This window comes from Phyllopteryx taeniolatus, unplaced genomic scaffold (assembly GCF_024500385.1).
Source record: "Phyllopteryx taeniolatus isolate TA_2022b unplaced genomic scaffold, UOR_Ptae_1.2 contig_71, whole genome shotgun sequence".
In the NCBI taxonomy this organism is placed as follows: Eukaryota; Metazoa; Chordata; class Actinopteri; order Syngnathiformes; family Syngnathidae; genus Phyllopteryx; species Phyllopteryx taeniolatus.
The window spans coordinates 1-26,378 of NW_026903679.1; the positions used below are offsets into that span (position 1 = coordinate 1).

General features: G+C 42.2%; 3 non-coding genes across 3 annotated transcripts; 1 reads left to right on the forward strand and 2 right to left on the reverse strand.

Moving 5' to 3' along the window:
* The first annotated feature begins 9,628 nt into the window (after positions 1-9,628).
* Positions 9,629-9,699, forward strand: trnag-gcc (transfer RNA glycine (anticodon GCC)). Its single transcript has one exon. It is a non-coding gene; the product is annotated as a tRNA-Gly (tRNA).
* A 1,300-nt stretch (positions 9,700-10,999) lies between these two features.
* Positions 11,000-11,118, reverse strand: LOC133473953 (5S ribosomal RNA). The gene has a single exon (XR_009787301.1). It is a non-coding gene; the product is annotated as a 5S ribosomal RNA (ribosomal RNA).
* Positions 11,119-13,013: 1,895 nt separating this feature from the next.
* On the reverse strand, positions 13,014-13,132 carry LOC133473954 (5S ribosomal RNA). The gene has a single exon (XR_009787302.1). It is a non-coding gene; the product is annotated as a 5S ribosomal RNA (ribosomal RNA).
* Between the last annotated feature and the right edge of the window lie 13,246 nt (positions 13,133-26,378).

Here is a 26,378-nt window from a genome sequence, read left to right on the forward strand (position 1 = left end):
GGTTCAACTCTTGCTACTCCTATTGCCTCAATCATTAATCTTTCAATTTCATCTGGTCACTTTCCAAAGGCCTGGAAATCTGCTGTTACCCCTGTCTTTAAATCCAGACAAGTCCTGGATTTGCAGTTGTTGGTGTCTAGTGGTTAGGATTCAGCGCTTTCACCGCTGCGGCACGTGTCCGATTCCCGGTCAGGGAACATTAATTCTTAAGCCTATTTGGTCAAGTGTTGTTCAACATTGACTATGGGTAGGGACATTGGGTTGACCTGGGTTTGATCCTCTTTTAATGCACCCCTATGGGTGGCACAACCCAGTGCAAACTGTAGGCCGGTGCCAAACCTGGATAAATGCAGAGGGATTCGTCAAGAAGGGCATCTGGCTTTTAACTTTGCTCAACAAATATGAGCGTTCATCCAAAGAATCCCATCCAAAGACATGATCGGTCATGTCCCGGGTTAACAACATCCGGCACCGTTGACCTGCAGGGCGCTGGTGGAAATTCAGCTACTATGGGTTGAAGGCGAAGACGGGTTTAAATTATTTTACCATGGTGTAGATGGGAAGAGAAATTGAGTAGGGGTTATTTTAAATGAAGAGTAGCTGAGAATGTCTTGGAGGTGAAAAGGGAATCAGATCGAGTGATGAGGCTGAAACTTGAAATTGTGGGTGTTTTGTATAATGTGATTAGTGGCTATGCCCCACAGGTAGGATGTGCCCTTGAGGTCAAAGAGAAATTCGGGATGGAACTCGACAAAGTAGTTCTGAGTATCCCAGACAGAGAGAGTCGTGATTGGTGCAGATTGTAATGGACATGTTGGTGAGGGAAACAGGGGTGATGAAGAAGTAAGGGGTAAGTACGGCATCCAGGAAAGGAACTTGGTAACTGGGGAGCCATTGTACCGCAGGAGACACAGGGACAGATGGCGGTAGACTTTGCAAAAAGGATGTAAATGGCTGGAGTGAACACTTTTTTCCAGAAGAGGCAGGAACATAGGGTGACCTACAAGATTACATCGTCTGCACAAGATGCGTCTGCGTGCTTCTACCTCCGCTCTTGTAGGTCACTCTATGTTCGTGCCTCTTCTGGAAAAAAGTGTTCACTAAAGCCATTTGCATCCTTTTTGCAAAGTCTACCACCATCTGTCCCTCCAAGTTCCTTTCCTGGATGCTGTACTTCCCCATCACTTCTTCATCACCCCTATTACCTTCACCAACATGTCCATTACAATCTGCACCAATTACGACTCTCTCTCTGTCTGGGATGCTCAGAACTACTTCGTCTAGCTCCTTCCAGAATTTCTCTTTCACCTCTAGGTCACATCCTACCTGTGGGGCATAGCCACTTATCACGTTACACATAACACCCTCAATTTCAAGTTTCAAGTTGTCAGCCTCATCACTCGATCTGATACTCTTTTCACCTCCAAGACATTCTTAGCCAAATCTTCTTTTAAAATAACCCCGACTCCATTTCTCTTCCCATCTACATCATGGTAAAATAATTTAAACCCTGCCCCTAAACTTCTAGCCTTACTGCCTTTCCACCTGGTCTCCTGGACACACAATATATCAACCTTTCTCCAAATCATCCACCATCTCCCGAGATTTTCCTGTCCCAACATTCAAAGTCCCCACATTCAGTTCTAGGCTATGTGCTTTCCTCTTCTCTTTCTGCCGAAGAACCCGCTTTCCACCTCTTCTTCTTTGACTTCGACCCACAGTAGCTGAATTTCCAACGGCGCACCGCAGGTTGACGGCGTCGGTGGCGGACGTTGTTAACCCAGGCCACGTCCGATCCGGTATGGAATTCTTTGGATGAACGCTCATATTTGTTTGGCAAAGTTTTAAGCCTGATGCCCTTCCTGACGCAACCCTCTGCATTTATCTGCGTTTGGGACCGGCCTACAGTTTGCACTAACTTGTGCCCCCCATAGGGCTGCATTATTGAGTTACCTTGTGTATGAAATCCACTATATAAATGAATTTGTTTTGCTTTAAATCTGAGATGTGTTAAGAGTGAATTTGTTCAGAATATAGGGACCGATATGGGTCGGGCCGAAAAATATTTACGACTCTTACAAAATCTCCACGTGTGGAAGCCCTCAGTCATGACGTCGTGAATTGTGACGTGAAACAGAATCAGAATCAGAATCATCTTTATTTGCCAAGTATGTCCAAAACACACAAGGAATTTGTCTCCGGTAGTTGGAGCCGCTCTAGTACAACAGACAGTCAATTTACAGAACACTTTGGAGACATAAAGACATTGACAAAAAACAACAACAAACAACAATTGTGCAAAAAGATGCAGAGTCCTCAGTTCGAATGGCTAATATCGCAATAGTCCGGTGCAATGACCATTGTGCAAAGGGCACTGAGACTTCAAGGAGTGTATGCGGTTTAAAGTGACGAGTACTGCGATAATCTGGGACAATGGTTGTGCAAATGTTACAGATACTCCTCAATCAGTGTGCAAATGGAGCAGATGCTACTCTGGCATGAGTGGCCACTATATGCAAATAGTGCAGCACGGCGAGACAACTACAGTGAGTGCACGAGTAATACATAATACAGAAATGTGACAACGAACTCAAGTCAAAAAATTGCCAGCTTGTTGTAATGGAATTGTAAGTTAGCTGTTCAAGAAGTTGATTGCAAGAGGGAAGAAGCTGTTGGAATGTCTACTAGTTCTAGTTTGCATTGATCGGTAGCGCCTACCTGAGGGAAGGAGCTGGAAGAGCTGGTGACCAGGGTGGGGAGGGTCCGAGAGGATTTTGCACGCCCTTGTCTTAGTTCTGGCAGCGTGCAAGTCCTCAAGGGTGGGTAGGGGGGTACCGACAATCCTTTCAGCAGTTTTGATTGTCCGTTGCAGTCGGAGTTTGTCCTTTTTTGTAACAGCACCAAACCAGACTGTGATGGAAGAACACAGGACAGATTCGATGACCGCTGTGTAGAACTGTCTCAGCAGCTCCGGTGGCAGGCCATGCTTTCTCAGAAGCCGCAGGAAGTACATCCTCTGCTGGGCCTTTTTGAGGACGGAGTTGATGTTGGTCGCCCACTTCAGGTCCTGGGAGATTGTAATTCCCAGGAAGAAGAAGAAGAAGAAGAATCATCTTTTATTGTCATGAACATGCATGCATGCACACGAAATTTGTTCTCTGCATTTAACCCATCACAGTGAACACATACACATGTTAGTGGAACACACTGGAGCAGGGGGCAGCTGAAGCGCCCGGGGAGCATTTCGGGGTATCAGTGTCTTGCTCAAGGACACCACAGCCGTGAGTCCGGGGGATGTTGGCGGATGGTCCAGTCGGGGTTTTGAACCTAGGTCCCCCACGGTGGCAGGCGATGATCTTAACCATTGGGCCACGGCTGCCCCAGCCAGACTTGAAGGTCTCGACGTTTGACACAAGGCAGCTGGACAGCGTGAGGGGCAGCTGTGGCGAAGGATGCCTCCTGAAGTCCACGATCATCTCTACAGTCTTGAGCGTGTTCAGCTCCAGGTTGTGTCGGCCGCACCACAGCTCCAGCCGCTCCGCTTCCTGTCGATATGCAGACTCGTCAGCGTCCTTGATGAGGCCGATGACAGTGGCGTTTGACAGTCGGGTTCGCTGAGGTGCAGTCGTTCGTGTAGAGAGAGAAGAGCAGCATTGCAGAACGTAGCCAATCAAATAGTGCTCTGACTCAGGAACAAGGAAACAACCGCAAATAAAAACAAACGTCTTACCCGATGTCATGTTTTTTTTTGGGTGGGTTGCCCAGACAGCAAAAACAGTCCCCTTTGGCGGCACGGTGGCCAACTGGTTAGAGCGTCTGCGTCACAGTTCTGAGCTCAGGGGTTCAATCCCCTACTCCGCCTGTGTGGAGTTTGCATGTTCTCCCCGTGCCTTTGTGGGTTTTCTCCGGGCACTCCGGTTTCCTCCCACATCCAAAAAACATGTATGGTAGGTTGATTGAAGACTCTAAATTGCCTGTAGGTGTGAATGTGAGTGCGAATGGTTGATTGTTTATATGTGCTTTGCGATTGGCTGGCAACCAGTTCAGGGTTTACCCCACCTCCTGCCCGATGATAGCTGGGATAGGCTCCAGTACTCCCGCGATCCTTGTGAGGGTAAGCGGCTCAGAAGATGGATGGATGGATGAAAGTCCCATATGGATGACATCGCCATTTTACAGTTTTGTTTCCAGACCTGTGGTGGAACAGAATCCTTCTGTATGTTGTTTTGCATTTCAGATTATTGGAGCATACAACATGACAGAAATTGTTAAAGGGTTCATTTTTTTTATGTTCAAGCGTGGGGTCAGTAGCAGATGAAAACTCTTTTAAGATTGGAAAAATCCTTTTGTGTGTCCCGGGCCTTAGGAAGTAGAATTGTCGATCGAGGTGTGTTTTGGAGGAAATTTAGGTGTGGAAGTATATCTGTGTCACCAGATTCTCAATTTGAATTTCACTTTTTTTTTTTTTTTTTACACTCAATTTGAATTTTACTTTTAAAAAATATTTAATCAAAATATCCAATCCAAACATTTCAGCTTCAAATATTCAGATGCTCCATTTCAGAAGCAAATTCAACTCGGTGGCAGTAAAGGCTGTTAAAAAAATATAATAATAATAATCCATCCATCCATTTTCTGAGCTGCTTCTCCTCACTTGGGTCACGGGCGTGCTGGAGCCTACCCCACCTATCATCAGGCAGGAGGCGGGGTAAACCCTGAACTGATTGCCAGCCAATCGCAGGGCACATACAAACATTCGCACCAACAGGCAATTTAGAGTAGTCATTTAACCAACCATGCATGTTTTGGAGATGTGGGAGGAAACCAGAGTGCCCAGAGAAAACCCACGCAGGTACAGGAGAACATGCAAACTCCACACAGGCGGGGCCGCGGATTGAACCCGGGTCCTCAGAACTGTGAGGCTGACGCTCTAACCAGTCGAGCCACCGTGCCACATAATAATAATAATAATAATAATAATAATAATAATAATAATAATAATAATAATAATAATAATAATAATAATAATAATAATAATAATAATAATAATAATAATACTATTTAATTCTGCACGCACATGCAAACATAAAGGAATGTAAACAACAATTTTCTACGCACAAATGAGGTATCAAAAGTTGCGTCTCGGCCACTCTTTCGTCAGACCTTTAATCAGATGATATTGGAGTGTTTGGAAAACAATTCAGTAAATATTTTGAAAACGGAAGGTTAAAAAGACACACAAAGACGCCGTCCGGAAGTCATTCTCCATGGCCTCACCAAACTCCTCCCATGTCCGGGTTTTTGCCTCAGCGACCACCAAAGCCGCATTCCGCTTGGCCAGCCGGTACCCATCAGCTGCCTCACACAGTCCAAAAAGACCTGACAGGACTCCTTCAGCTTGACGGCATCCCTCACTGCTGGTTTCCACCAACGGGTTCGGGGATTGCCGCCACGACAGGCACCGACTACCTTACGGCCACAGCTCCGGTCAGCTGCCTCGGCAATAGAGGCGCTGAACATGGGCCACTCGGACTCAATTTCCCCCGCCTCCACCAGGACGTGGGTGAAGTTCTGCAGGAGGTGGGAGTTGAAACTCCTTCTGACAGGGAATTCTGCCAGACGTTCCCAGCAGACCCTCACAATACGTTTGGGCCTGCCACGTCACATCTTCCCCATCATCGGAGCCAACTCACCACCAGGTGGTGATCAGTTGACAGCTCAGCCCCTCTCGTCACCCGAGCATCCAAGACATGCGGCCGCAAGTCCGATGACACGACCACAAAGTCGATCATCGAACGGCGACCTAGGTTGTCCTGGTGCCAAGTGCACATTTATGCTTGAACATGGTGTTCATTATGGACAATCCGTGATGACCACAGAAGTCCAATAACAGAACACCACTCGGGTTCTGATTTGGGGGGCCGTTCTTCCCAATCACGCCCTTCCAGGTCTCACTGTCATTGCCCACGTGAGCATTGAAATCCCCCAGCAGAACGATGGACTCCCCAGCGTGAGCGCTTCCAGCACCCCCTATAAGGACTCCAAAAAGGGTGGGTACTCTGAACTGCTGTTTGGTGCATAGGCACAAATAACAGTCAGGACCCATCCCCCCAGCCGAAGGCGGAGGGATGCTACCCTCTCGTCCACCGGGGTGAACCCCAACGTACAGGCGCCGAGCCGAGGGGCAATAAGTATATCCACACCTGCTCGGCGCCTCTCACCGTGGGCAACTCCAGAGTGGAAGAGAGCCCAACCCCTCTTGATAGGACTGGTAGCAGAGCCTAAGCTGTGCGTGGAGGCGAGTCCGACTACATCGAGTCGGAACTTCTCAACCTCACACACAAGCTAGGGCTCCTTCTCTGTCAGAGAGGTGACATTCTGTGGCAGCCGTGGCCCATGGTTAGGATCATTGCCTGCCACTGTGGGGCCCCCTGCTCCAGTGTGTTCCATTAACATGTGTATGTGTTCACTGTGATGGGTTAAATGCAGAGAAAAAATTTCGTGTACATGCATGCATGTTCATCACAATAAAAGGTGATTCGTCTTCATCTGGAGCCAGCTTCTGTAGCCGGGGATCGGATCGCCAAGGTCCCCACCTTCGGCCACCGCCCAAATCACACTGCACCCCAACCCCTATGGCCCCTCCCTCAGGTGGTGACCCCATGGAAAGGGGGACCCACGTTACTCTTTCAGGCTGTGCCCGGCACATGGGGCCCGGCCACCAGGCGCTCGCTTTCGTCCCCCACCTCCAGGCCTGGCTCCAGAGAGGGGCCCCAGTGACCCGCGTCCGGGCAAGGGAAACCTTGATCCATATATTTTGTTCGTCATAGGGTTTTTGGAGCCGTGCTTTGTCTGGTCCCTCACCGAGGACCTGTTTTCCATGGGTGACCGTACCAGGGGCGTGAAGCCCCAGACAACTTAGCTCCCAGGATCATTGGGACACACAAACCCCTCCAACGCGATAAGGTGACGGCTCAAGGAGAGGGGATGCCTTGTTTCCCAATAATTTAGTGATGTCCATATCAAATAAATCAATGATTGATTGAACGAGACTGTCAAGAAGCTGTGACTATTCGTGGTAAACTCGAAAGTGTGCGGTATATGAGATCATAATAAAGTACGCTTCCAACAGTAAGAGTAACTCAATTTACTTCTATCTCAAATCCATTTTCCCCATTGAAAAGAATTGAAATGCTTTTAAAGTGGCACTAAGGCAGGCCCAAAAAATGGCATGTAAATTCAACACACCACAGAGAAGGAAGCATCTCATTTGTGTCAAAGGCCTGGGGTGTTGAAGGGTTTTTCCACAAAAATTACAAAGAGTTGTTCCCTTTATTCTGTTTACCTTTCCAGATACAGGCCTACAGATCAGATTCAGCACTGTATTTCGTATGTACCACTTTCCTAGCAATTCTGGCAACTCTCCACACTTGAAAACCTTGTTGCCTTCATAACTTAACTTCTGAAACTCGGATCTGGGATTGTTCTCGTAATATACCACACAGAAAAGTCACAGAATTGTGATTTTGTAACATGAATCTGGCACAGTACTTGAACGTAATTGTTGTGCTGCCTGTTAAGTCGCAGTGTCATGTGTGATGGTGAGGAAGCAAACAAGCAAAAAGTTTTTTTCTTTTGATCGTTCTAAATCTGTCCTGTCTTTTGCCAAGTCGGGACATTTGATCTGTGAGCACGCAGAGCCGCAACAGTCACAGGACACCTTCCTGTCAGGTGATGCACCGATATGAGGGGACTGTGAAAAGAATGCATATATATATATATATATATATATATATATATATATATATATATATATATATATATATATATATATATATATATATATATATATATATATATATATATATATATATATATATATATATATATATAGGCTAAGGATATGAAGGTATGGATTTTTAAATGATAATTATTGCACATTATTGTGAGGACCCCAAAGCCACGGTTTATGAACCCGAACAACTTCTGAGGAATACATTACAGTGGAGTGAATGGCAGGATTAGTAGGAGTAGATTAGGTAGAGTAAACGAAATCAGAATCAGCAGAATCAAAATCAGAATATTTCCTTTTTTTGCCGAGTATGGAAAAAACATACAAGAAATTTTTCTCCGGGAGTTGGAGCCGCACGAGTGCGACAACGGACAGCCATTTGACAGAAATGCATTCGAGAGGATTGGAATGTAGTCAAAGTTCAAGATCCACCATACCAAGCATTGGTGATTCAGTGGTAGAGTTCTCACCTGTCAGGCGGGAGCCCCGGGTACGATTCCCGGCCAATACAGCTTGACCGTTTTGTGTATATTAGGCTCTATTTGAGGAAAATGAGTACAAACTCCTTCTGCTTGCAAAACACACATTTTGTACGACCGAGGACAGGAACCAAGTGTTTGTTGGTCATATCTTGTCAGAAGGGGGTCATATGCGTAGACTTTGCAAACGAAGTTCACCAACTTGACGCGCTGGGCCATCCTCACAAATATTCCTTGTGTTGTTTCGTGGCAGTGTAGGGCAGAAACAATGATAACACCCGAGTTGTACCAATTTTTGTTGGACTGGAAAGCCAAGGTGAGGAAACAGACAGTTTTTGTCAGTCTAATCACACAAGAAGCAGAATGTCAACCCGCATACCCGTAGATATTGCAACCTGAATGGAGTTGCTTTGACGGCTCTGCCACTCCGACAGACTTCGATTGTGTTGTTTTTCATTGCATCATAGTTTTCTGATGTTTATATGCATGCCAGTGCCTCTGACTTACTGACTCAATACTCATCTGAAATGTAGGAATCCAAGTCAAGAGCAGGAGAATGAAAACAAAGTCTGTTGACAGAACATGGGTCACTCGTACTTAATGTCCTCTGCTTCCCCGGGACATGGACAAAGTTTTGCCGGAGGTGGGAGTTGAAGCTCCTTCTGACTGGGGACTCTGCCAGACATTACCAGCACACCCTCACAATACGTAATTCTCTTTCATGTCGAACTGACATCTGCCCCCAACATCGAAGCAAACACACCACCCAGTGGGAATCAGATTGCAGCTCCGCCCCTCTTTTCACCCCAGTGTCCAAGAAATGCGGCAGTATGTCCGATGACACAACCACAAAGTCGATCATCGAACTGCAACCTTAGGTTGTCCTGGTGTCAAGTGCTCATCTGGAAACCCTTATGTGTGAAGATGGTGGTCATTATTGACAGTCTGTGACGAGCAATTATTCCTAGAAGTAAGCACGACTCGCGCTTAGATCGGGGAGGGGTGAGGAGGCTTTCGCCTTTATCACGCCCTTCCGAGTCACATTGTCACTCGCCATGTGAGCACTGAATTCCCCCTCAGCAGAGGCGCACACACAAAAAGGAAATGAAAGACAGAATGGACACATTGTCTTTATACACTAGACACTGTCAGGAGTGGGATCTGCCCCCACGCCTCCATAGAGACTGCAACCTGAATGCAGCGCCTTGGACCGCTCGGCCATCCTGACAGTAGTACGGTGCGTTGTTTAGAAGGAACAAAAGGTGCAAATCTTTATTCACCCCAGGCGGTCTGCTCATCCGGTGGACCCGTTCGAGAGCATTGGAATGTAGTCAAAGTGCAAGAACCCCCATACCAAGCATTGGTGGTTCAGTGGTAGAATTCTCGCCTGCCACGCGGGAGACCCGGGTCCGATTCCCGGCCAATGCAGCTTGACCATTTTGTGTATATTCAGCTCTATTTGAGGTAAATGAGTACAAACTCCTTCTGCTTGCAAAACACACATTTTCCCCTCCCGGTACTGAACGACCGCGGACAGAAACCCAGTATTTGTTGGTCACATCTTCTCAGAAGGGTGTCACATGCGTAGACTTTGCGAACTTCGTTCACCAACTTGCCGCGCTGGGCCATCCTCACAAATATTTCTTGTGTTGTTTCGTGGCAGTGTTGGGCAGAAACAATGATAACACCCGAGTCGGACCAATTTCTGTTGGACTGGAAAGCCAAGGAGAGGAAACAGACAGTTTTTGTCAGTCTAATCACACAAGAAGCAGAATGTCAACCCGCATACCCGTAGATATTGGAACCTGAATGGAGTTGCTTTGACGGCTCAGCCACTCCGACAGACTTTGCAAAACGTAGTTCACCAACTTGGCGCGCTGGGCCATCCTCACAAATATTCCTTGTGTTGTTTCGTGGCAGTGTTGGGCAGAAACAATGATAACACCTGAGTCGTACAAATTTTTGTTGGACTGGAAAGCCAAGGAGAGGAAACAGACAGTTTTTGTCAGTCTAATCACACAAGAAGCAGACTATCAACCCGCATACCCGTAGATATTGCAACCTGAATGGAGTTGCTTTGACGGCTCTGCCACTCAGACAGACTTCGATTGTGTTGTTTTTCATTGCATCATAGTTTTCTGATGTTTATATGCATGCCAGTGCCTCTGACTTACTGACTCAATACTCATCTGAAATGTAGGAATCCATGTCAAGAGCAGGAGAATGAAAACAAAGTCTGTTGACAGAACATGGGTCACTCGTACTTAATGTCCTCTGCTTCCCCGGGACATGGACAAAGTTTTGCCGGAGGTGGGAGTTGAAGCTCCTTCTGACTGGGGACTCTGCCAGACATTACCAGCACACCCTCACAATACGTAATTCTCTTTCATGTCGAACTGACATCTGCCCCCAACATCGAAGCAAACACACCACCCAGTGGGAATCAGATTGCAGCTCCGCCCCTCTTTTCACCCCAGTGTCCAAGAAATGCGGCAGCATGTCCGATGACACGACCACAAAGTCGATCATCGAACTGCGACCTTTGGTTGTCCTGGTGTCAAGTGCTCATCTGGAAACCCTTGTGTGTGAAGATGGTGGTCATTATTGACAGTCTGTGACGAGCACATTATTCCTAGAAGTAAGCACGACTCGCGCTTAGATCGGGGAGGGGTGAGGAGGCTTTCGCCTTTATCACGCCCTTCCGAGTCACATTGTCACTCGCCATGTGAGCTTACAGCACCTGGTATTCCCAGGCGGTCTCCCATCCAAGTACTAACCAGGTCCGCCCCTGCTTAGCTTCCGAGATCAGACGAGATCAGGCGTTCTCAGGGTAGTATGGCCGTAAGCCACATGCTTACCTGAAAAACAACATTTTATATTTAAAAAATATCATATTTCGCTTAAAAATATCGAGCGGATCGCGTCATCTTTATTCTTCAATCGGCTGGCTGGTCTATTTTGGATTTTTTTCTGTGGATGATGCAAACTCATTCTCAACACTACAAATGTGTGATCAGATCATAGATTTAGAAAAGTTAACACACTCGAGAATTTGAGAACTTGCACTCTGCCAAAACTCAGACAAGAGAATACAAAATCCTCTTGGACCCTCCACATCCTGGTCACCAACTCTTCAGAAAAAGTCATCTTTATTTGCCATGTATGTCCAAAAAACACACAAGGAATTTGGTAGTTGGAGCCACTCTTGTACGACAACATTCAATTGACAGAGAACACTTTTGAGACATAAAGACGTTGACAAAAAACAGTCACTGAGCAATTAAGGGTTGCTAGTTATCGTAATGCCGGTTAATTTTTTTTTTTACAATTGTGCAAAAAGATGCAGAGTCCTCTAGCATTTAGAGCAGTTCGAAAGACTAATATTGCAATAGTCCGGTGCAATGACCATTCTGCAAAGGGCGCCGAGACTTCAAGCGAGTAGTGCGATAATCTGGGACAATGTTTATTGTGCAAATCTTGCAGATTCTCTTCAATCAGTGTGTAATTGGAGCAGATGCTACTGGCATGAGTGGCAAGTATTGGTCAACAACAGATATGCAAGTAGTGCAGCATGGCGAGACTACAACAGTGAGTGCACGAGTCATATATAATTGTCTTCTTCCAGCTCCTTCCCCCAGGCAAGTGCTATCGAACAATGCAAACAAAAACTAGCAGACATTCCAACACCTTCGTCCCGCTTACCGTTAACTTCTTAAACAGTTCACTTACAATTGCATTGTAACATGCTGGCAATTTGTCTTGAGATTGTTGTCCCATCTCTGTCGGGCCAATTATACATTATTCGTCCATTCACTGTAGTAGTCTCACCACTCTGCACAATTTGCATATCTGTTGTTGACCAATACTGGCCACTCATGTGGTTGAGAAGTATCTGCACCATTTGCACAATGGACACTGTTCCAGATTATCGCACTACGATTCGCTTTATACTGCTTAAATTTCTCGAAGTCTCTTCACGTTTTGCACAATTGTCACTGTACCAGATTATTGCTCGATCAGTCATTTCAAATTGCTCTAAATTGCTAGAGGACTCTGCATCATTTGCACAATTGTCAAAAAATAAAAAATAACACAAAATTTGCATTGACATGACCACATTACCGCTAACCTTTCATTACTCAGTGATTCTCTGTACTTTGGTCTCATGTGATTATGTCTCCAAAGTATTTTCTCTCAAATGGCTATCCGTTGTCGCACGAGAGGGGCTCCAAGTACCAGAGACAAATTCCTTGTATGTTTCTGACATACTCGGCAAATAGATTCTGATTTACTCTATTTAATCTACTCCTTCTAATACTACCATTCACTCGACTGTAATGTATTCCTCGGAAGTGGTTCGGGTTCATAAACCGTGGCTTTGAGGTCCACACAATGATGTGCAATAATTACGTATCATTTAAAGATCCATACCTTCGTATCCTTAGCCTCGAGCTAATTAAAAGCACTCATGTGATAAAATTGTGACATATCACGTGATACTAATATATATATATATATATTTAGATATAGATATAGATATAGATATATGTAGATATATGTGTGTATAGATTTTTATTTTATTTTTTACTGTCAGAAAAGGAGAAACGGGATGTTTAAAAAAGGTACGTGAAGAGTCTGTCTCCTAATAAAGAGACGGTAAGTCATAAGAGAGAGAATGACTGCATTATAATTTAGGTCAACCACCGATAAGAAAACGATTCCACGAGAATCTAAAGTGAAAAAGCTTACAGCACCTGGTATTCCCAGGCGGTCTCCCATCCAAGTACTAACCAGGCCCGCCCCTGCTTAGTTTCCGAGATCGGACAAGATCGGGCGTTCTCAGAGTAGTATGGCCGTAAGCCACATGGTTACCTGAAAAGCAACACCAACTCTTCAGAAACAGAATCATCTTTATTTGCCATGTATGTCCACAAAACATACAAGGAATTTGTCTCTGGTAGTTGGAGCCGCTCTCGTACGACAACAGACGGTCAATTGACAGAGAATGCTTTTGAGACATGAAGACTTTGACAAAAAACAGTCACTGAGCAATTAAGGGTTGCTAATTATCTGGTAATGCCGGTTCATTTTTTTTTGACAATTGTGCAAAAAGATGCAGAGTCCGCTAGCATTTAGAGCAGTTCGAAAGACTAATATTGCAATAGTCCGGTGCAATGACCATTGTCCAAAGGGCGCCGAGACTTCAAGCGAGTAGTACGATAATCTGGGACAATGTTCTCTTCAATCAGTGTGCAATTGGAGCAGATGCTACTGGCATGAGTGGCCAGTATTGGTCAATGTTAAATATATTGTAGAAGTTATCATTTATTTGCTTCGCTTGCATTAGTATTATGGACCATTTTGAGAAAGGGAGATGTCTCGCCTTCAAGAAGATGACTCAGCAGGAATCATCAGAGAGAAGGACGTGGCCGGGATGTGGCAGGTGTTGGTCCCATGTTTTCACCTTGAAACCCTATCCTTAGTGTGTTGTGTCTTGTAGCTTAGTACGTTATGTCTTGTAAACTTAGAAACCTCCCTATTTTCAAATAAATGCAGGAGCGACAGGAGAGATTGTTTAGAGCGTGTTGAGAGGCTGTGATCTGAACAATCTCCCATACGCCCTCCTCATGAGAAAAAGAAACCAGTGTCTTCATTCCTTTTGTGTCTATTTTTTATAATGTTGGGTAAGATAAATCCAACATTAAATTGATCCTTCGAGCCGGATGTCAACACACCCGAGGACTCCAGTTGTGGACCCGACTTCCAGTTAAGAGACCGTGGCCACGGCAAGTAAGACCCTTTACGGGACTGGTCTTCGTTCTCCTCAACTGGGATCTGATGGTTGACGACAATCCACAGGATAGAAGACGACTGGTGAGTTAAATTTAAAAACATTTTTTTAGGAAAAAGGATTAAAGAGTGAGTGAATTGCGCGACGAAAAGTCTGCGGCAGAATAAACCTTGTGTAATACTAGTCACTGGCAAGTGGTAAGAGGGACGGCGGAGTCCGACAAATTCCGCTAGGACGGCGGAGTCCTGTACGTACTTAAATTCCGTGTTTCTGTGTTTTCGTGTGTTAATAAAAACGTTACTAATATCGTGTGAATGTGTAAAAGTATGAATGTATAAGACTGGATTGTAAGTGACAACTGGGTTTGGAAGCAGAGGCAAGAATCCTCCGCCCCGTTTAGGGTAGAAGCTTGAGGATTACCAAAACTCAGACATTCATTGTCACACTGTCATTTTTGAATAAAGTCAGTATTTAGGCCACTATAGGTGCAAATAAACTGACTTCCAAATTCATAAAAATGGGAATAAATAACAGTAAAACGGATCCAAAAGTAGGCCTAACGTGTAAAGATTGGAAATATGTTCAACTCCAAAACCCTTCCAAAATAAAACATTTAAACACGTGGATAACCAAATACGGTTTCGCTGGCCAGCTAAATTCGCAAAAATTAGTTCAACTTCGAAACGAAATAAAATGTCGACACAAAAATGACATATCACAAATAGAAAAAGATGGATTTGACGACTTACTCTTCTGGCCAAACATGGTGTCTCAAAGAGAAAAAGGAAGGGAGAAAAAGAAGGACTTAACAAATGAACAAAAAGAGCAGGAAGGTAGGGATAAAAATATGTTGTTTCAAAGACAGGAAGATGACGAGACAGGACCAATGGTAAGAATTAGCGAGAAAAAGATGATTGAAGAAAGGTGTAAAAAAAATGAGGGAACAAAAGCATCAGCACCCTTGTACCCGGTTTTGCCACCTCATGAACTTCCTCCAACTCAAGAGTCAGAAACTCAACGAATTTTACGATCAGGAGGGGTACAAATGAATTGGTCTAAAACTATGGGAGAAACATTTTCTCCCATTCCCCAAATAACAAATATAACCTCAGATGAGGGAGACATGGATTTATATCCAATGATTGAGGTGGCAAATCCAAATGTACAAGAGGACCACAAAGAAACTATTTTGGTCTATAGGACCTGGACTAATGAGGATGTGAAAAAGGCCGTAGCCGGCATCACACCTTATCAACAATAGTTAAAAAATGCTTTACATGCGAATTCGAAAGAACACATTAACAGATGGGTAGATAAACATTGGATAAACCTAGCAACTGGCCCTCTGGAGGAATATGTTAATCATGCCCTCCACGCAGAAAGAGTGTTAGGACAAAAAAAAAAGAAGATAGATGTCTTCCTCAACGAAGGAGCAGAAATATACTATCAAGGCAGAAAGAGAGATAATTTTAGAGGACGCGGCAGAGGCCGTGGGAGAGTAAAATATGGTGGAAGTCGAAATTATTATACCGTCTGTTGGTGCTGTGGAGACAAAGGCCACATTGCACGTGAATGTCCTAAAAAAAAATAATAATAAAAGAGAATACGGACAAACTACCGCATGACTAAGCCAGCCTGCTTCCCAACTCAACAAATCCTCTTGTGGAAACATTACAGAGAATGAGGAGGTGGATTTCAATTTACAGGACATTCTGAGTTTGGACACTGAAAAACCTGAAATAACCTTGTCAGTAAATGGGAAAGAAATGAAATTTCTTTGCGATACAGGAGCATGTAGGACTGCATGTCGGGAAAAGATTCCAGGTTCCAAACTATCGGGACATAAGGCAATCGTTAGGTCTGCAAATGGACAAATTACTTTTGCCATGGAACTTGAGCCTGTGTGGATTAGAGACCCACAGGGGAGAACTTGTAGAATGCCCATTTTCGAAGTCCCGGAGTGCCCTGTGAATTTGTTGGGAAGAGATGGCTTATTCCAACTAGGACTTGTACTCAAACATGAATTAAACATAAATTAAAAAGAGAGGACCACTATGTAACACTGGAAAGCAGAGAAAGTACATTCTATTACACAATCGATATCCCAGACAAACCACCGTTAAACATGGGAAAGGCCCTGTTGTCTGCAGCCTTGCAGCTTATCACAGAAGTAGAAGATAAAAAAATAAAAAATAAATGTGATGAGCTGCATATAACTGTGGTACAAAAACACACAAGGGCCAGACCTAGGATATGAAAACAAGGTACGACATGCGACACCTGATAAAATTACTGTAGATTATCTGTACTCAGACAATGAAGCAAAAGTCGCGGCAGGAATTATTTTACCAGACAAATTAAAGGAACTGTATAAAAATACAAGTGTCCCACATATTTCATTGTGCAAAGATTATGAGTCACAGTGGAAACATATGGGAACATTAGTAAAACAAGGACAGGAGACAGATGATTGGCAGCAAATAGAGAACAAACTGGAATACAGTGCATCAACTGGTCTAATTAGGAAGGCGATGTTTTGGACAATACAGGGTGATGAAGGGAAACACATGCATCCTGTTTGATTAGACCAAATGATTCTCACTGAAATTGATGAAGAAATATTGAAAAAAGTTGCAAAAAAAAAATACAATTATTGTCCACGGGACCATTTGATGTAGGCCTTATTAAAGGGGCTTTACCAGTACAAATTAGACCCAAAACAGAATATAGACCAGGGATTCGTCAATATCCATTAAAACCAGATCAGTCGGTTGGCGAATGGTGCAAGATTTACAGGCAGTAAATTCTGCAGTAATACAGAGAGCAGCATGCGTACCAGATCCACACACATTGTTAAATTCATTGAAACCAGACGCTACTGTGTTTACAGTGGTGGACATAAGTAATGCTTTCTTTTCTGTACCAGTAGAAAAGAACAGTCAATTTTGGTTTGCATTCACATTTGAGGAAAAAAAATATACATTTACTAGATTACCACAAGGTTACTGTGAAAGTCCAACCATTTATTCACAAGTAATGAGAACAAGCATGTCTAAATTCACTCCCGCAGGAGGGAGCCAAATTTTACTATATGTAGATGATGTGCTGCTGGCATCTCCAGATGGAGAGACATGCATCAAAGATTCATTGGCCTTACTGCATCATCTAGCAGAAGAGGGACATAAAGTTAACAAAAATAAATTGCAATGGTGTAAAAAGCAAGTCAAATATCTAGGCCATAATTTAAGTGTAGGAGGAAGGACTATATTAGAAGACAGAAAAGCTATAGTCTTAAAAAATCTTAAACCGCAGATGAAGAAACATATAATAATCAATTTTAGGTCTGACAAATTATTGTAGAGCATGGATTCCAAACTATGCAGAAATTGTTGCACCATTGTCAAAATTAATGTATGAAGACAACCTTAAAATGACATCACCTGTTTAATGGAGTACAGAGGCAGAAAAGGCCTTCTGTGACATTAAACAACATTTGGTGTCCAGTGCTGCACTGGGCCTTCCAAATTTAATGATAAATGTTGGATTAATCTTACCCAACATTATAATAGACACAAAAGGAATGAAGACGCTTGTTACTTTTTCTCATGAGGAGGGCGTATGGGAGATTGTTCAGATCACAGTCTCTCAACACGCTCTAAACAATCCCCCCCCCTCGCTCCTGCATTTATTTGAAATAGGAGGGATTTACAATCATAATGTTCTAAGCAATAAGACACAACACAGAATATTTGATAATAAGAGGGTTTTTTCCCAGACATAGTATTTTAAGCAATAAGACACAACACATAATATTTGATATTATTCTAAGTAATAAGACACAACACAAAATATTTGATAATAAGAGGGTTTTTCCCCAGACATAGTATTCTAAGCAATAAGACACAACACATAATATTGGATCAACACCTGTCACGACCCGACCACATCCGATCACGTCCTTGGTCCAAGCGTCCTTCCATGGATGATGCTGAGTCTTCTTTTTGAAGGCGAAACATCTAAAATTGTCCATCATACTAATGCAAGCTAAGCAAATAAATGATAACTTCTATAATATATTTAACATTTCCCTCCTGTTTATCATGTATTTGCACAAATTCTCATATCATCTTACAGTCACTTCATTTCGATTTTTAACTGTAGAATCATTTTTATGAAACAAATACATTTACACTCAGAGTAAACCTGTCATATATGAATGTTGTAGTTTAAATATCGTAATCATCTGTATCAGGAAACAAATTAGTTAAAGCAAAATCATCATTATCATCATTTTCATCATTATCATCATTATCATCATACAGTAAGGGATACATAAGCTCCAGACGATTCTCCATGGGGGTTATGGCTGTGGTGATTAATTTACTGATTAATGACCGAATGCATGGGATACAACAACATCCACATAATGTCAGAATGGCTGCAAAAACAGCAATTGATATCAATATTGGTGAAATTAGGGTTTTATATCTACCAAAAACGTCCATCCAGCTGTCCCACAAAGAAGTGTCCACCCCAGAGTGGTTCTTCATCTTGTGATTGAGGGTCCGTAGACCATCGATGGCTCTGGTCAAGCTCCCATCCGAAGCAGTATTGTTTGGAATGTATGTACAACATTGTTCTCCAAACATACCGCAAACACCTCCCTCTCTTGCGAGGAGCATGTCGACAGCTATGCGGTTCTGGAACGTCATTAAAGAGGTAGCCTTGAGCTGCTCATGCACAGCTTCCAACCCACTCTGAGTCCAATTACCTAATCTCTGTACATTGAAGTGGATGTAGTTTATCCTATCAACATTTTTATTAATCGTACACCACCAGCATATGAAAGACTCAAATCCTCCTGCAATTTGGTCAGCCAATTTGTATTGATTTGGCACCCCACGAGGAACTCCTATGGCGTCTATGTATGTTGGATTATTTTGCCCCTGCCAGGACAAATCTCTTTTTTGTCTATGTTCTAGATTGGACAAAAACATTGGTGTCCTTTCCATTAAATTTTGAACAGGAATAGGGTATACTGACACATGCAATATCAAAGTAATAATAGCGCATAATCCAGATTTATCTTTAGGTAATCTATCAAACAGTCTATCATCTCCGCACCACCACCAGATGTCGCTCCGTGATATTGGCACAAAATTTGGTTTGACTTTTAAGATTACTTTACACTGTGTGTCGTTCAGTGGTCCTAATTTTTTCCCTTTATTAATCATGTTTATACAAGTGAAATTATTTGGTGCTACTAAAGTAGAAAACATTGGTTTGTGTTTATCTGCTTCTGTTACGGGATATATAGGATCCCATGATTTACACCTCTTTGTTGGTACAGTAGCGTTCATTAATGGAATAATACAATCTTGTGATATTTGTGCCGGAACTATGCGCAACAAAGGCCTGGGACCCATGCAAACTACACAATCTTTTCTCGTTACATTTGCTGCTTGTTCCACCAATAATAACCAATTATTATTTTGTCCTGAAACTCCTGTGACAACAAGAAACCAATCATCAGTAGTTATTTCGTTAATCGTTAAAATGTATCCACCTTTATTTGAAGTTTCTGATGGCATTTCTGGTTCGACATGGTTCCCATAACACAATGATACTTGGAAGTGGGGATCTTTTCCGCCAGTATATGCCCACAAGCTCACCGTCAAACACATTGGTTGATTTGATTCGTATTTCAATATTAAACTATGGACCGTTTTGCTTAAATTAAATTTCTTTCTATGTTCTTTTGCTGTTCTTTTTGACCAACTGGACCAATCATAACCTGTTTCACCAATAAGGTCTTCCCATTTAAAGCCTATAGTTGCATACCAGTCATATCTATATCCCCAATTTTGCCCATTCTCTTGAGCGTCATTTGTGAGAGCCGCATATGGAATTATGATTAAAGCAGCTTGATTTTGGGGGGCACAAAATATTAAACCCTTTTGCCGTGTTTGGAGGCCATGCCCACAAACTTGATCATCAGTTGTACCCCTTTTGACACGAGTTAATGATTCAATTTTTTTTATTATTGGGTTTGTCATATTGGTCCAGTTGGTAGGTGATTTTCCATCAAAAAAATGGGTTCTATCATTTAGGGTGGGACGTCCCATGTACCACAAAAACAAAACCAACACCATAGTAGCCGAAATTACTACGTATCCACTTATCAAATGTCGTAACCAATGTGGGTGTGCCATTCTGCTGAGTTCTCACTAAACGGGTTGGTGTCTTTTTTCTTCACTGACCAGCAAGCGTTTTCAGAATCTACACATCTGCTCCCGCTCCGTTATCAGACTTGAGCTCACCTTCCTTATTTGAGTACTCAGCTGAAATGACTCTTTTACAGTGTGTTAAATGAACCCACGTATTTCTTTCTGCTATTTTTAGGGCTGTTGGTGTTGTCAATAACACTTGATACGGTCCTTCCCACTTTGGTGAATGCCAGTGCTTCTTTTTGATGCTTCGAATTAGGACCCAGTCTCCCGGTCCAACCAACTTGGTTTCCTGCTGGGAAACATATTTACTTTTAGCAGATTCTTTTAAAACATTTTGTTTCTCTAACAACTTTCTCATGTAATCAGCTAAGTTTGTTTCGTCATCAAGTTCCCATTTTTGTTTAAATAACGGAAGTCTATAAGGTCTTCCAAACAACGCTTCGTAAGGTGTTAAACCTGTGGTGCTTGTAATGTTGATGTACATTTTAACGAGGTCAAGACACTGTGTCCATGACCTTCCTGTCTCTTCCATACATTTTTTCAGTCTATTTTTTATTGTCCCATTCATTCTTTCCACTAGACCTGCACTCTGAGGGTGGTAAGCACAATGGTTTTTTAAATTGATGTGGAACATGGTTCCTATTTTATTAATTATTTGGTTTACAAAATGAGTCCCATTGTCACTGTAAATGGTTTCAGGTATGCCATATCTTGGAATAATGTCTTTACATAGTGCTTTTGCCACCGTCAGAGCATCAGGTGATTTTGTTGGGAATAATTCGATCCATTTAGAAAATGCATCTATGATGACCAAGCAGTACTTCTTTCCTTCACTTTGACTTAATTCTATGTAATCCATGTGAATGCGTTGAAAAGGGTATGTAGGCACTGGGAATGTACCTCGAGTAGGTCGCAATTGCCCTTGCGGGTTATGTCGTGCACAGATCATGCATGCTCTACAATAATTCTTTGAATATAAATTGAAACCATAGGTTGTAAAGTGTCGATTTATCTGTGCCACCATCCCTCCAGTTGAGACATGTGATATTCCATGGCTCAATATCGCAGCCCATTTAAATAGGTTTTTTGGAAGTATTTGTTTCCCTTCTGTGCTAATGTAAATCTCATTTTGTAGTTTTGCACCTTGTTTTTCCCAATTATTGCGTTCTTGTTGTGGACTTTGTTGTTGCATATCTTTTAATGTTTGGTCATCTAATGTTTGTTGTTCAATCTGTTGTTTTAAACCTAAAAATGGTTTAAAGGCTGCTTCTCTCGCGGTTCTGTCAGCGAATGCGTTTCCTTTAGAAACCTTGTCTGTGCCTGATGTATGCGCAACACATTTACAAATTGCCACTTTTCGCGGATGTTGCACTGCCTGTAATAATTGTTTAAGTAATTCAGCATGAGTTACTGGCTTCCCTGTTGACGTAATCATTCCTCTGTTATCCCAATATTGCGCAAACACATGAACTGTGGAATAAGCATATTGGCTATCAGTATAGATTGTAACATCTTTATTTATCATTAGTTTGCATGCTTCGGTTAATGCTACTAATTCAGCAGCTTGGGCAGAGTATATAGTATCAGCTTTTAGTATAATGGTATCAGTTACCACCGCGTATCCTGTTTTTGTCTTACCTAGTTCATCTTTTTTCGAAGAACCATCTACATATAGAACCTGTCCATTACTTAATGGTTGATCTTTCAAATCACATCTACATTTAGCAGTTTGTTCAGCCAATTCCTGACAATCATGCTGTGTGCCTTCATCAGGCAATGGTATTAGTGTGGCTGGATTCAAGGTTGTGCATCGCTCAACAGTCAAATGTGGTTGTGACAGCAAAATGGCCATGCAAGATAAATGCCTTGCAAGTGATAAAAATGCCATATTGGTTTGCAATAGTAGAGCAGACACTGTATGCGGCACTTTAAGAGTTAATGGATGAAATAACACTATTATGGAACTGCTTTCTATTGCCATTGAAGCTGCCACAACTGCTCTGACACAATGAGGTAATGCACATGTCACGTTGTCTAATTTAGTCGAAAAATAAGCTATTGGTCTTAGCTTATCACCGTATTGTTGTGTAAGTACGGAGGTCATGTAATAGTTTTTACAATCTACCATTTGAATGAATGGTTTATCATAATTTGGAAGGGCCAGTGCAGTGCTGGACACCAAATGTTGTTTAATGTCACAGAAGGCCTTTTCTGCCTCTGTATTCCATTGAATAGGTGATGTCATTTTAAGGTTTGTTTCATACATCAATTTTGACAATGGTGCAACAATTTCTGCATAGTTTGGAATCCATGCTCTACAATAATTTGTCAGACCTAAAAATGACATCATATGTTTCTTTGTCTGTGGTTTAGGGGCTTTTAAAACTATAGCTTTTCTGTCCTCTAATATAGTCCTTCCTCCTTCACTTAAATTATGGCCTAGATATTTGACCTGTTTTTTACACCATTGTAATTTATTTTTGTTAACTTTATGTCCCTCTCCTGCTAGATGATGCAATAAGGCCAATGAATCTTTGATGCATGTGTCTTTATCTAGAGATGCCAGCAGCACGTCATCCACATAAAGTAAAATTTGGCTCCCTCCTGGGGGAGTGAATTTAGACATGCTTGTTTTCATTATTTGTGAATAAATGGTTGGACTTTCACAGTAACCTTGTGGCAATCTAGTAAATGTGTATTTTTTCCCTTCAAATGTGAATGCAAACCAAAATTGACTTTTCTTTTCTACTGGTATAGAAAAGAAAGCATTACTTATGTCTACCACTGTAAACACTTTAGCGCTTGGTTTCAATGAATTTAACAATGTGTGTGGATCTGGTACGCATGCTGCTCTCTGAATTACTGCAGAATTTACTGCCTGTAAATCTTGCACCATTCGCCAACCAATTGAAGGTGGGGCCTTTTTTACTGGAAAAATGGGTGTGTTACATGGTGAATCTGGACAATCCACTATAACTCCTGCCTTAATTAGTGCTTCAATTACTGGTTTGATTCCTTCATGTGCATCTGGTTTTAACGGATATTGACGAATCCCTGGTCTATATTCTGTTTTGGGTTTAATTTGTACTGGTAAAGCCCCTTTAATAAGGCCTATATCAAATGGTCCCGTGGACCATAATTCTTTGGGGACTTTTTTCAATGTTTCTTCATCAATTTCAGTGAGAATCATTTGGTCTAATCAAACAGGTTGCATGTGTTTCCCTTCATCAACCTGTATTGTCCAAAACACCGCCTTTCTAATTAGACCAGTTGATGCACTGTATTCCAGTTTGTTTTCTATTTGCTGCCAATCATCTATCTCTTGTCCTTGTTTTACTAATGTTCCCATATGTTTCCATTGTGACTCATAATCTTTGCACAACGAAACATGTGGGACACTTGTATTTTTATACAGTTCCTTTAATTTGTCTGGTAAAATAATTCCTGCCGCGACTTTTGCTTCATTATCTGAGTATAGATAATCTACAGTAATCTCATTAGGTGTCGCATGTCGTAACTTGTTTTCATATTCTAGGTCTGGCCCTTGTGTGTTATTGTACCACAGAATTATATGCAGCTGATCACATTGTTTTTTATCTTCAAATTCTGTGATAAGCTGCAAGGCTGCAGACACTAGGGCCTTCCCCATGTTTAACGGTGGTTTGTTTGTGATATCGATTGTGTAATAGAATGTATTTTCTTTGTTTTCCAGTGTTAAATAGAGGTCCTCTCTCTTTAATTCATGTTTTCGTTTCACTACAATATTTCCATTTGATGATGGAATGAGTACAAGTCCTAATTGGAATAAGCCATCTCTTCCCAACAAATTCACAGGGCACTCCGGGACTTCGAAAATGGGCATTCTACAAGTTTTTCCCTGTGGGTCTCTAATCCACACAGGCTCAAGTTCCATGGCAAAAGTAATTTGTCCATTTGCAGATCTCACTAGTGCCTTATGTCCCGATAATCTGGAACCTGGAATCTTTTCCCGACATGCAGTCCTACATGCCCCTGTATCGCAAAGAAATGTCATTTGTTTACCATTTACTGATAAAGTTATTTCAGGTTTTTCAGTGTCCAAACTCAGAATGTCCTGTAAATTGAAATCCACCTCCTCATTCTCTGTAATGTTTACACAGGAGGATTTGTTGAGTTGGGAAGCAGGCTGGCTTAGTCATGCAGTAGTTTGTCCGTATTCTCTTTTATTTTTATTAGGGCAATCACGCGCAATGTGACCTTTGTTTCCACAGCACCAACAGATGTTCTTATCACAATAATTTCGATTTCTATCATTTCTTACTCTCCAACGGCCTCTGCCGCGTCCCCTAAAATTATCTCTTTCTCTGCCTTGATAGTATATTTCTGCTCTTTCGTCGAGGAAGGCATCAATTTTTTTTTTCTTCTTTTTCTCTAACATTCTCTCTGCGTGGAGGGCATGATTAACATATTCCTCCAGTGGGCCAGTTGCTAGGTTTATCCAATGTTTATCTACCCATCTGTTAATGTGTTCTTTTGAATTCGCATGTAAAGCATTTTTTAACTGCTGTTGGTAAGGGCCCTGAGGACTAGCATCCTCATTCAAGCCGCTGTTTGCTTTAAAACAAGCAGTCATTCTAACTCTATATTCTTCAAAAAGTTCGTCATCCTTTTGTTTCACTCTATTAATTTCCGTGTAATTTGCTCTTTTGCGGAACCTGGCTGTGGTTCTCTCTATCAAACCCCTAACTCTATATTGTAATTCTTTGTCATCATGTGGCATTATAACACCATGGTGCTTTGGGTCCCAATCCCCTCGGCAAAGATGCCAATCTGGTCCCATTGCCGTCATCCAAACTTGTTGAGTCTCTGTCCCATTTAAATGATAAGATTGTCTAAGATTTTCTATTTCCTCAACAAACTGGACAATGTCTACTTTGTAAGGTGTGATGCCGGCTACGGCCTTTTTCACATCCTCATTTGTCCAGGTCCTATAGACCAAAAGAGTTTCTCTGCGATCTTCTTGTACATTCGGATTTGCCACTTCAATCATCGGAAATAAATCCATATCTCCCTCGTCTGAGGTTATATTTGTTATTTTGGGAGTGGGAGAAAATGTTTCTCCCAAATTTCTAGACCAATTCATTTGTACCCCTCCCGATCGTAAAATTCGTTGTGTTTGTGCCTCTTGAGTTGGAGGATTTTCATGAGGTGGCAAAACCGGGTACAATGGTGCTGATGCTTTTGTTTCCTTACTTTTTTTACAACTTTCTTCAATTATCTTTTTCTCGCTTGTTCTTATTATTGGTCCTGTCTCGTCATCTTCCTGTCTTTGAAACAACATATTTTTATGTCTACCTTCCTGCTCTTTTTGTTCATTTGTTAAGTGTTTCTTATTCTCCCTTCCTTTTTCTCTTTTTGACGCCATGTTTAACCAGAAGAGTAAGTCGTCAAATCCATCTTTTTGTATTTGTGATATATCATTTTTGTGTCGACACTTTATTTCGTTTTGAAGTTTCACTATTTTTTGCGAATTTAGCTGGCCAGCAAAACCGTATTTGGTTATCCACGTGTTTAAATGTTCTATTTTGGAAGGGTTTTGGAGTTGAACATATTTCCAATCTTTACATGTTAGGCCTATTTTTGGATCCGGTTTATTGTTGTTATTTCCCATTTTTGTGAATTTGGAAGTCAGTTCATTTGCACCTAGAGTGACCTAAATACTGACTTTATTCAAAAATGACAGGGTGACAATTAATGTCTGAGTTTTGGTAATTCTCAAGCTTCTACCCTAATTGGGGCGGAGAATTCTTGCCTTTGCTTCCAAACTCAGTTGTCACTTACAATCCTGTCTTATAAATTCATACTTTTACACATACACACGATATTAATAACGTTTTTATAAACACACGAAAACACGGAAACACAGAAACACAGAAATACAGAAATACAGAAATACGGAATTTAAGTACGTACAGGACTCCGCCGTCCCCACGGATTTTATCGGATTCCGTCCTCCATCTAACTTGCCAGGGACTAGTATTACACAAGGTTTATTCTGCCGCAGACTTCTTCGTCGCGCAATTCATTCACTCTTTTATTCCTTTTTC